Raw genomic sequence first — 13528 nt, 5'->3', positions numbered from 1 at the left:
GTCTAAATTTTAATCCTAAGTAGGTATGCACATTTGCCAAACAAAGATCTCAGAAAGCAACACTGGAATCAAGGTAATGGAGCAGGGAGTACTAAATTATGAAGAAAATGCATTTTCCAGCCCAACCATATCTGCCAGCCATTCAGTACCTGGTTCACACTACAGGTCAGGTAGATGCCCTGATCTTGGTGAGCCCTACGCTTCTTGGGGCTCACTGTGACTTTATGCACTGACTTTCCCAGCAGGAGCTCTTTTAAACTTTCAGGGAGACTGAGAACTGACTCTTCAGCTTTTCTAATCCTCAGAGTCTTTATTTAATTGTGTTTAAAATGTTACTTCTTCCTAACACAGCTAGATTCATGCTCAGTTCTTCAACATGAAGCAAGTTATTATCTAGGAATACATATTTAAGTGGCATAAATATAGAGAAAAGCAAGAGAGTTATTATTATCTCAAAAATGAGGATATTGATGATCTGTGGGGCAGAAAGAGATGCAGGGGGTACTATAGTACCAGTAATGTTCTCTTTCTTAACTGTGATTGTGATGTGAGTAGTGGTCCCTTTAATATGTCTACTCCCTAATCCCCAGAACCTGTGAATGTATTAGGTTACATGGTAAGTGGGACTTTGTTTTGTAGTTTTCTGTTCTGCGGTAGTGATTTCCACTAATCTGTCTTCTAGCTCACTGATCCGTTCTTCTGCCTCATTTTGTCTATTCTTGGTGCCTTCTAATCTGTTATTCATTTCAGTAATTATATTCTTCAAAACTTTTTTTGGGTATTTATATTTTCTAACCCTTTGCTAAAAACTTCCCCATGTGTATCTATACTCCTGAGTTCTCTGAACATCTTTGCCATCATTACTCTAAACGTTTTCTTGGATAGATCGCCTATCTCCTCATCACTTATTTCTACTTCTTGGATTTTATCTTGTGCCTTGGCCTGGAAGATATTCCTCTGCTGCCTCATATTGTCTAACTTTCTATTTGTATTTTTAGGTAGTTTAGTTACATTTCTCAGCCTTGGGGTGGCCCACTGTGGGAGACATCCTGTGCGTCCCAGCAGTACACTTCTCCCATCACCCAAGGGCCAGGGTCCAACTGGTCCCAGTGTAGGGTCTGGCCTGTGTTTGTGGATTCCTTCCACAGGCTTTGGGACTGTTGTTTTCTCATTTCTGGTATCTTCCCCTGGTGGATGAGGCTGGACTAGAGGCTTATGCTGGTTTCCTGGCAGAAGGAATTGGTGCCTGCCCACTGCTGGATAGAGCTTGGTCCTGGTCCTCTGGTGGGTAAGGCCATGTCTAAGGGCATGTCTAGAGGTGGCTGTGGGCTCAGGAAGTCTGCTGATGGGTGAGGCTGCATTCCCACCCAGAATGTTGTTTGGCCTGAGGCTTCCCAGCACTTAAACCTACAGGCTGTTGGGTGGGGCTAGGTCTTAGTGCTAATGATACAAGAAAGATGTCAGCCTCCAGAAAAACTCATGTAGATGAACACTCCCTAAATGTCTGCCACCAGCTTTAATATCCCCAGGGTGACCTACCTCCCCAGGAGACCTTCCAAAACCAGCAAACAGGTCTGGCCCAGGTTCCTATGAATTCACTGCTTCTGCCCTTGGACCTGGTACATGTGAAATTCTGTGTGCACTTCCCAAGAGAGTGAAGTCTGTTTCCCCAAGTCCTGTGAAGCTACTGGAGTTCAGCCCTGCTGGCCTTCAAAACCAGATGTTCTGGGATCTCCTCCTCCCAATTCCCTGGAACCCTGGGCTGGGGAGCCTGATGTGAGGCTCAGATTTCTCACTCCTGAGGGAGGGCCTCTGCAACTTAAATATTCTTCAGCTTGTGGGTCACTCACCTGGGGTGGGCAGGTATGGGGCCTGATTATAACACAAACATGCCACTGCAACCTTCCTGCTGTGGTTCCGTCTTTATGTTTCCAGCTGAGGAAGATCTCTTTTGCTAGGTTCCCGTCTTTTTTTTTTCCAATGGTTTTTGTGGTAGTCAGTTGTGGTTTTGTTGTAGTGTCAAGGAAAGGTGAGCTCGTGGTCCTACTACTCCGCCATCTTGACTGGAAACCTCTTTCTTTCTTTCTGAGATAAAATTCAGTTATTGTAAATTTACTATTTTGAAGTGTATAGTTCAATGTCTTTTATATTCACAAAGTTGTGCAACTATCATTGTTATCTAATTTCACAATAATTTTATTACCCAAAGAGAAAGCTCCTATGCTTTAGTTACTATTCCCCTATCCTCCCATCCCACCCAGCTTTACGAAAGTACTTTCTCTCTTTACCAATTATCCTATTTTGGACATTTTATATAAATGGCATTATACAACATGTGGACTTTTCTTGATCTGGATTCTTTCAACTAGCATAATATTCTCAAGATTAATTGACATTGCAGCATGTATCAGTTCTTCATTTCTTTTTATGGCTGAATAATATTCCATTGTATTCGTATATAATGTTTTGTTTATCCATTTATCATCTAAAGGACATTTGGGTCATTTCCACTCTTTGGATATTATTAACAGTGCTTCTAAAAACATTTGGGGAAAAGATTTTGTGTGTATATATGTTTTCAACTTTGGGGGGTATATATGTAGGCGTAGAATTACTGAGTCTTACGATAATTCTATGTTTTGAGAAGCTGCCAAGGTTTTCTACAGTGGCTGTTCCATTTTACTTTCCATCAATGCATGAGTACTCCATTTCTCATATCTTTGCCCATGTTTGTTGTTTTTCAGTTAAAAAACAAATTATACCCGCCCTAATGACTATGGAATGATATCTTATTGTGGTTTTTACTTGAACTCCCCTAATGACTGAAGATATTGAACATTTAGTGTATTTGTTAGACATTTTTATATCTTCTTTCAAGAAATGTGTATTCAGATACTTTACCCATTTTTTTAAATTGGGTTATTTGCCTTTTTATTGTTGAGTTTAAAGATTCTTTATAAATTCTGGATATTAAAATCTTAACATATACGATTTGCAATATTTTTTCCATTCTGTATATTGTGTTTTCACCTTCTTGATAGTGTCCTTTGACACACAAAGATTTTAAATTTTGATGGTGTCTAATTTATCTATTTTTTCCTTAGTTATATGTGTTTCTTGTGTAAGATCTAGGAAACTGTTGCTCAATCCAGAGCCCTAAATATTTACATTTGTGTTTTCTTCTAAGAGTTTTATATTATTAGTTGTTACATTAAGATATTTTATCCAGTTAGAAAGTTATATTTTGTATATGGTGTGAGGTATGGTTTTTTGTAATCCAAGCTTATTCCAGAGCTGATGTTGGAAACCAGCATAGTGTTCATGGTCACACCATCTACTATATGAGATATGTGTGAGGATGTCCTTTTGGGAGGTTTTCTCTAAAAGAATAAGGGTCTTGTAATTTGCACCCCAAAATTAGCACTCTGGTGAGGGTCCAATGAGCCCCCTATTTGGCGTGTGTAATTATAATATCAGATAGGAAAGTCACAATTCCAAAAAGGCATGAAATCACTACATTCCACTAGAGAAGATGCATGAAAATGGTTCACCTAGTTTAGTGCCTGGCATATAGAAGGCATAAAGTCAAGTATACCAATTATCATTACTTTCTCTTATTTAACTGCTTTTACAAAGATATAATCACAGGGGATGGTTCAATAAGCATTCACACTGTTCATGGCAAAAGACTCATTCTGGAAAATACTTGGTTGAATTGGGTTAAGGAAGCACACATTTTTACTATAAAACAAAATAAAGCTTAATGTTCAAGATTTACAACTACTAGATTTAACTGCAGCAAACCAAACATATTAAGTAGTGTTTTTCAAAACTCAGTAAAAATCATTCCCAGAAATTATCTACTGCTAATATAATAAAGAGATAATCTATTTTCATTTAGATAAGGTCCTATGTTTTCAAGATTTAATATAAAGAAAAATTCTTTTGATAATGTCTTGAAGATGTAAGTGGAGATTTCTGTAATATGCATTGTTTTAGATTCAACTTCCCAGCACCCACCCTGGAGGAAATGTATTTAGCATTTCCTTAATGATACCCTCTAAATAACAAATAATATTTGTTCTGAATGGATCACACCTATAATCTACTCTTCTCTCTATTATTCTGTTATCTTCAGCTAAATTAATCTGTTTCATCTATTCAACTCAATTGTAACCATAAAGATTTATGAGTACTTAAAAACATCTATCTCAATTGCTTTCAAATATAAAAATACTAATTTCATTATCCTTGATGCTGCTATTATTCGACTTGCATGATGCTTAATATAGGTTGTCTTCTGAAGCATTATTTGATTTTATTATTAAATAATTTCATTTATTCCTATTTTAAAAGAATTTTACAATATAATTTGGAAATAAATTAATGTTCTTTCAGTGCTATCAGCAGGAATATTATTAAATGAGTATGTTCTTTAGGATTATAAGTAATTGGTCTGAATGACACTCCATGTTTTAAAGAAATATCTTCCTTTATTAACCTCAATTTTGATGATACAAATCTCACACCTAATCTCACAAACATTGTGGAGAATAGTTATAGAAGATAGGAAATGTGCTCAGTGTATTTTGGTGTAAACAAAAGCACAGATGAACTCACTGATGATTCAGAGATGTGTTCGTCCATATGTGGCTCATGGAGGCCCCTGTGTTCCTACCACAGTTACCTTTAGGCCCTTCTGTGCTCCATAGCTTTGGCACAGAGTAGAAATAGCATCCACGAATGTTAATGCTGTTTTATGTCAGTGCCACTAAACAATTACTCACCACCTCATCAGGACCAAGAACTACATTATCAGTGATGGAAAGACATAGTCTGTGTCATGGGGATTCTCAGAGTTTAGTCAGAAAAAAATGTGAGGATAGACAATTATTATATACAAACTTTAATAAATACAAGGATTTTGTGAGACATAAGGGTGCTACTAACCTGGATGAAATGAAAACTCAGATTTAGCAGTAAAGTTTAGTTTTTAAGAACAAATAATTGTAAGAAGTCAAAGAATAAATTGGACAATTCCTTCTTGAGGATATGTGGAGGCTTCTGAGAGAGGGTGACATTTGAGTTGTTAGATTTCACAGGTCTGTGGCTAAGCTCAGGGGAAATGCCGGGTCCGTGTCTCACGTGACCATAGTAATAACAGCTGATATAGCCCATAGCATTTGTATATTGTGTAACAGTGTCCAAAGACTTGCATATTTATTATCTAACTTGTGTTTTCAAACAGCAGTTTAAGAGAGCAGCAATTTCATTATTTTCCCCACATTACAGGTGAGTAAATAAGGTCTGTGATGAGTTGGGACTTGGACATAAGGTTTCTGGGCCTGCATTCTTTTCATTACATTATTCTATGTCAATGTTTGATAATATTTTAAAAATATAATGTACAGATACCAAGCACAGTGTAAAGGGAAGAAGCCAATGTTCAGGGGACTGGAGAGCAACTGGACATAGAGGCTTTTGTTGAAGTGGATAAATGGGAAGTTGACAGAATTGTTCTTGACAAGATGGTGAGGGAGCCCAGGCTACTGCCTCGTTTCATCAACCCAACCCTATCGGTGAGGTAGGGAGGTTGAGCAAATTCAGAGATGCATTTACCAATGAACACAGTCTTGAAGGAGATGCCTAACTATAATAGAGCGTAGTTGGATGTGTGTGTGTGTGTGTGTATGTGTGTGTGTGTTGGGGATACTATGGACTGTGTTTGTGTTTTGAAACCCTAATCCTCAATATGATGGTATTTAGAGATGAGACCTATGGGAGGTAATTAGATTATGAGGATGGAGCCTTCATGAGAAGAGACAGGAGAGAGATTGCTTCATTCTCTGCTCTTTGTTCTGTGAGGACACAAGAACATAGACATTTGCAAACCAGAAAGAGGTCTCTCACCAAGAACCAAATCTGTTGGCACTTTGGTCTTCAGATTCACAGCTTCCAGACCTATGAGAAATAGATGTTGTTTAAGACATCTTGTTGATGGATTTCTTTTTTTTTTTTTTTTTAACCACAGCAGCCCAAGCTGACAAAGAAGGTGGCAGGGCAGGAGGGGGAACAGGAGGGAGGTTGGGGTTGAAACTTTATGGTTGTTTTTGTTGTACACATTTCCTTGGATACAAGCAGTACCAGATAAAATAATAAAGAAAAAGGATATAGAGGAGGATGGTGAGGAAGAGAAAAAGAATGAATTGAAGGAAGAATGTAGATAAAGATGAAAACAAAGAGTAGAAATAGGGGGAAAGCCTCTGATGTGGTGAGTCAAATAGGCACGGAAGGGGGGAAGGGGAAAATACCATTTGAAGTGCTGAAGGTCCTATCTGACTGGGAGCAAGGCATAGGCATTTTATAAGGCTGAGACATTGATAATGAACAATAAACATAAGTTTTAGGTCTTAATAGAATAAAGGTAACCAATACAAAAATAAAAGTAGGATGTTCATCGTTAAGCAAGCAGAAGAAAACAGACTCTGTAAAGTGGAAGATAAGAGTGACAGAAAGGAGGAATACCATCTAGAAATGAAGTGTCTATGAGAGATGCATTTCATGGAAAGGTGATACAGAGAGACTGCAAATAAAAAGATGCCATATGGTGAAAGATTAAAACAGCCAAAGAAAATCAAAATCAGAAAGAATAAAGCAAGGTAACAGAACTAAGGTCAAATACTATATCATAAGAAGTAAGAAGAAAATTAAGGAATAAAGGGATACACCATAATATTTCAAAGGGAAGTGAAGGTAAACATTTTATTATCAGATGAATAAGATATGAAAGCGAAAACGTCAAGGACAAAGAAGGAGACGATGCGCTGGGAAAGAAACAATAGATCAAAATGATATAACAATCGTGGTACTAAAGTACAGACTCAAAGTATATAAAGTAGATCTGACAGAATTATAGGAGAAAGTGAATAAGTCAGTAGCTGCTTTTGTAGAGTTTAACATAATCTACTAGAAACTGATAGATCAAAAAGACAAAATTAAGTAAATATATAGAAAATAGAGCAACATTAGTAGAAGTATAATAAATATTACATATTTTAATATATATTAGTATATTATGTAATGTTTTATTCTATACATATATGTCTCTATACCTGTCAATACCAGCATGCATACTTTTAAAGTATAAATGGAACTTTAAAAAATGAATTTCAAGTAATCAGCAACCTCTTTCAGAATATACTGTATGATCGTAATCCAATATCATTAGGTATGAAAAGCAAAGGATAGATTTCTATCCTCTGCTTAGGGTGCAGAAAGCTAGAAGGAACATTGCTCCCGCCTTAAAATGCTAGATAATCTGAAAAATCACAACTTCTCTTGAACTCATCAGAGAGGATGCCGGGCAAACAACTAGCTTGAAATCTAAGAAAGGACAGGCACTTCCAGGAGAGATGGGCTGTGAGCACTGCTTACCCGGGGTAGATGCTTGATGCATAAACTATAAACAAAATATAGTGAACGTTTTTTGAAGAACTACTGAAGGCTGTGTGGGCTAGCCTGAAGGTACAGAACTCCTGGGGCCTGTAGACACAATGAAAGCGCAGACTAATTGCAGACCCTTCTCCGTGAGCTTCTCTGGGTGATTATGAGAATGGATTAAGGAAGACCTAGAGACCAGAGAAACTCCCTCTTGGTGTAGGCCTGGCTTTGGGAATAGCGCCTCGCCCTGACTGGCCTTTATTCCTCTGTGTCCCCTATGAAACCGAAGTTTTAGAACCCCTGGTGGAAGTGCAAAAAATCCCTGTTGTCCTGAAGGCCCAGGTGAAGACCCATCGCAGCTAGGGGAAGAGAAGAGAAAAACCCCTCTGTTCCTGAGGAGTAGGATTCCATCCTGCTGGAAACCATCAGAAGGCTTCTCCAGCTTCGGGACGATCAACCTCACAGAGAAGGCCCCAACTACTGAGGCTAGATCAGACCAAGATGTGTCAATAGAAAAGCATATCAAACATTTAAGGAAGTAGAGCTACAGAGATGGATAATAAGACCATAATAGGATACTGAACATCATTAGTCATTATGGAAATATAAATTAAAATCATAATGACAAATTAAAGTCACAATGAGAAACCATGACACATTTACTAGAATTCCTAAAATTACAAAGATTGATCACAGCAAGCGTGTGAGGATTTGGTGGAACTGCAACTTCACACACTACTGGTAGAACTTTAAAATTGTATAACCACTTTGGAAAAGTGGTTTGCAGTTTCTCATGAAGTTAACATATACCTACCTTGTATTCTAGATATCCAAGATAAATAAAAGCATATGTCCACTAAAATACCTGTATACAAATGTTCAAAGCAGCCTTATTTGTAATAGCCAAAAAATGGAATTAAGTGCCCACTAACAGGTGGATGAATGAACCCATTTGAGCATATCCCTGCAATGTAATGCCACTAGAAAGGAATGAAATACTGATGCATGCAACAAACTGAATACATCTCAAGATGACTGTGTTGATTGAAATACGTTAGACATGACATAATACAGACGTAAAATAGTACATGCTGCATGATTCCATTTAGATAAACCTCTAGAAAATGTAAATTAAACTACAGTGACGGAAGGTAGATAAATAGTTACTTAGGTCTAAGGGGATAACAGAGGGGGTGGAACAGAGAGACTGCAAAGGGGTTCTGGCCCTGACATTATGCCCACCCTAAACACGGGTAGAAACACCACATCCTTGCCTGTGTGTTAGTGTTTAAGGGGAAATTCGTCTTCAGTGCTCAGGCCTCACGCAGTCCTTATCCCCAGTGTCTGGCTGATTGTGGACCTGCTGATGTGGTCCTCAACCTGCAAGACTCCATTTTCCTCCCTTCTCACACACTTGTCTGTCCCCTTTCCTTCCCTTCTGCCCAGCATCAGAGAACTCACACAGAGACACACATATCCCCTGGAAAGAAGGTCTTTTCACAAGTCGTTGATTTTATTTTGGTCATCACCATTTATCTGTTCTGTTGTAATATTTGGCCTTTACAGGGTTGGCAGTTGGCAATGTTAGGCCTCTGGGAATAGAGCAGGTCGGTCTGTGCTCTCTGGCCCTCACACAAGAGGTACTGGCTCCACCTGAAGGACTTCAGTTTTCCCAGGTCTCTTGGTCCTGAACTGGCTGACTTTGATTCAGTTTCTCTTCCAGCCTGTGGCGATGACTAAATAGTGCTGGCCCTCTTAAAATGTTGACTTTCTTGAAGAAGCAGAAGTTGTTAGAGAAGGGCTGTTTTTACCTTCATGATTATCTTCTGCATCTGGTAGGAGAATAGAGTGATCTCAGAAGGGCATAGGCTTGGCAGTTTCGTGTATAGTTAAATGTATACTTCCATGTATGCCTATATGTCCTAGGCATTCTACTCCTAAATATTTTGCAAAGAAAAATCAAAACATATGTAAACCAAAAACTCGCACGTGGATGTCCATGGCTTTATTTGTAATAATCAAAACCTGAAAATAACCCACATGGTCCTAACCTGGGTAATGGATAAACGTATTTTGATACATTCATACATTGGAATCTACTAAGCCATAAAAATGAGTTAACCACTGGTACTTGAAACTACATGGATGAATCTGAATGGCATTAGCTAATTCAAAATAATCAGACCCAAAATAAGACATTTTCAAAGAGACAAAACTACAAGGACAGACGATCTCAGTAACTTCCAGCATATGGACGTAGGAGATGTTTATTATCAATGGGGATGGGGAAATTTTTCGAGGTAATGGAACTCTTTATACCTTGAATGAGGCCATAGTTATACGACTATGTGCATTTGTGAAAACTCACAGTAATGTACACCAAAAACTGTGAATTTGATTGCATGTGAATTGTATGTATACCTTAATTTAAAAAATGAGATAATTTATAATTACCCATAAGTCTGGGTTCTGAAAAAAATACTATCATGTATATAATGCTTGGGTCCAAATGTGAATTTAGTTCCTCCGTAGCTAATCCACTATTTAATTCTTGCCTTTCCCCACCCATTTGCTTTCTTAACACTTATATGCCTCCTGTGTGAGACATTTTATCAGTGACCTTAAATACTAATGTTTTCTAGAACAATGATTCTGAGACGACAGACCAAAACACTGGAGTAAGATCCAGAACATGTGAGTTCTATTTTTGACTATGTCACCATTTCACTCCATGACTTTGCCCATCACTTCTCTCAGAGTCCGCATGTCTTTATAAAATGAGAGAGCAGGGCTAGATGATCTGGGAGGCCCCTTCTAGCATCAGTGCGTCATGATTCTATCTAGAAATCAGGTTTAACATATTGAAAATTAAATAAGGAGTCTCATAATGTTTAAAGTCATGTTTTCATCCAAGATCCCATTTGCCAATTCATTATTATGGATTATTCATGCATATAAATTTCTCCAGGCATTTTTTTCAGTTTGCGTTAAGACTTTATTCAGAACTTTGATCTTTGTTGAAAATAACCCCTTGAGCAGAAAATCCATTTAAAGGCAGAGCCAATTAATTGATGATGATTTGATATCAGGAAGTTTTAAAGTTCATCTGAAAGTATGAAGTTCATTCTCATGTTAATATTTTCTACTTTCAGTTCAATTTTCAGTTTAGCAAATGTTTATTAAGCCCACTGTGTGTTTATATCAAGTTATTGTAATTTTAAAATTTTCGTGCAGAGTGAAACCCGTATTTCGTTCATTAAACAGTTAATGAACTACTGCAACGTGCAAAGTCAGTGCAAAGATAATACTTGTAGCCCCTGGGATAAATTAACAAGGCAGCTCAGGGCACTTAATCAGCCCAGGAGATGCAGCTGCCTCAGGTCCCAATTAGCTAACCTGATGACATCTTTATACACCTGTAAACCATTTGTAACTGCGTTGTTTCCACCGTCACCCACAGCCAGTAGACCACTGTTATCTAAATATCATAACCTTCAGTTCTACGAAGATGGGAAAATATAAATACTAGGCTATCGATCCAGGCAATAAGCTGGGTTCCGAGGATTACAAAGATGCATGAAATGCGGCACCTACTTTCACCAAGGTTGCAGCCTGCGGAGTGTAAAGAAATCATCATTAGAGTGTAGTATGCTAAGTGCCACAATAAAATTATGCATAACAGAGATGTGTGTAATTGGAGCACACAGAGTATATTAGTTCAGGTCCTCTGAGAAGCAGACCAAGGCATGTTTAGATATGCAGGAGATCGAGTGGGTAAAATAATCAGGTGTAGGCAAGAGAGCTTCAGATAACAAAGTAGGTGTGACTTATGTGAAGGAGATGGGGAAGGGGAAGAAGTGAAAACTGGGTAAAAAGAGTTTCATACTGCAGTGCGTTTCTCGGAGAGGTTTGGGCAGGTTGATGCCAGGAATCCTCAAGTCAAAGTTATTTACTAGAAAAGTCTACCCTTCCACAGGACGGTGCCAGAATTTATAACCAGACGTACTCAATCATTGGCTAGAAGTTTTAGGAGAAGTCAGCCGAGTGCGAAGTTGAGACGCCAAGTAAGGTAAAATGGAAACAGTTTTCTCGTTTTATTTTACTTACCGTAGAACTTTGGCTCCGTAATTGGGAATATTGTTGCTTATTTCAGTACCTGATTGTAGTCATGGAGTATAATGTCACCTATGGCTTTTTTTTTATTCCCTTTAGTTTTTGAAGATATTCCCAGTTGCTTTATGAAGCTGTCTTTTAAATCAAATAGTTAAAAAGGATTTATAAAGAAAATGCATTTATCTTTTAAAAAATATATTTTCCTATATAGTTACCTCTCCTGGTGTTCTTTATTTCTTTATGTAGAATTGAATTACTGGCTAGAGTCCTTTTATTTTAGGCTGAAGGGCTGCCTTTAGTGTTTGTTGTAGGCAGATCTGCTGAAGACAAACTGTTTTGTTTTGTTTTTTACCTACATGTCTTAATTTCTCCTTCATTTTTGAACGATAGTGTTGCTAGTTATAATATTTGTAAGGTACAGTGTTTGTCTTTAAGCGTATTAAATATGTAATCCCACTTCCTTCTGGGCTCCATGGTTTCTGATAAGAAATCAAGTATTAATGTGCATTTCTTGTATATGATGAATGCCTCTTGCTGCTTTCATGATTATCATTCGTTTTTGACAAATTGATTATAATGTGTCTAGGTATAGATCTCTTTCAGTTTTCCTATTTTGAGGTCACTGAGCCTCTTGAATGTGTAAATTAATGATTTTCATCAAATTCGGGAAGTTTTCAACATTTAATTCTTCAGGTAGTTGTTTCCCCTACCGTTAATTATGTCCCTAAGGTCTCTGAGGCCCTAGTCATTTTACATCGTTCTCTTCTCTTTCTGTTGCTGACAGGATGAGCTCAATTGACCAATCTACATGCTTACTAAAACTAGCTTCTGCCCTCCACAATCTGATTTTGGGAACCCTCTAGTTCATTTTTCATTTCAGTTATTTTCCTCTTCAACTCCAAAATTTCTATTTTGTTCTTATAAATTCTCTCTCTTAACTAATATTCTCAATTTAGTGAAACATCCATTTCCCTACATTTTTTAGTTCTTTAGACATAGTTTCCTTCAGTTCATTTAATGTATTGAAATATCTGATTTAAAGTCTTTGTTTAGAAAGTGCAATGACTGGGCTTTCTCTGGCAGTTTTTATTGATCCCCCGCCCCGCATATGAGTTGTACTGGTTTTTTGTTTGTTTCTTTGACTAATATTTTTTATAAATGGACTTTTTGATTATAATGTGCCTACTCTAAATATATTCTTTCCCCATCCCAGTGTTTGTTGTTGCTGCCACTTACTGTAATTTTTGTTGTTTAGTGTTCTTTACCTTTACTAAATTATATAATGTCCGTATTATTTTTATGTGTGGTCCCTGAAGTCTCTACTCTGTTAGCTTAGTAATCAGCTAATAATTGTACAGAGATTTATTTAAACACCTGTAACCAAAAATAGCTTCCAGACTTTGACACTATGTGTGTTGGGGCATGCGTTTAACACATAGCTAGGCGGTGCACAACTCTGCCTGAGCCTCAGCTTACTGCAGGAGGTGAAAACATAGACCCTTCTCAGGTCTTACCTGAACATGTGCGCAGCACTGGGCATGTGTGTGGCCTTCTAGATTCCCAGGAGTATATTAAATGTTTCCAGAGCCCTTGAGAATATCTCATTCCCCACTCTCTCCTCCCAAGGTATTTGGTTATTGTACTGATTGCCCAAAATCTTATCTATCACCTCGGGCAGAAGCAACCTAAAACATTAGCTGGTAAATATATACAACAAATACCCCTGGGCCTACTGAAGCTTTAGCATCGGCCTCGTGCAGCTTGAACACTGGTCCAGTGCAGATTTAGCACTAGGCCAGTTCTCAGTTAATTGAAATAAAGATGAGCCTTTTGAGCAGGTCCTCCAAAGAGTCATCACTACAGGTCAGAACAAATAATTACAGTTCCCCCTTGAACAATGTGGGGTTTAGGGGCACCGACACTCAATGCAGTTGCAAATCCATGTATAACTTATAGTGGGCTCTCCATAATCACG

The sequence above is a fragment of the Vicugna pacos genome, chromosome X (genome assembly GCF_048564905.1).
Source record: "Vicugna pacos chromosome X, VicPac4, whole genome shotgun sequence".
Classification (NCBI taxonomy): Eukaryota; Metazoa; Chordata; class Mammalia; order Artiodactyla; family Camelidae; genus Vicugna; species Vicugna pacos.
Note: the sequence above shows the minus strand (reverse complement) of the source record.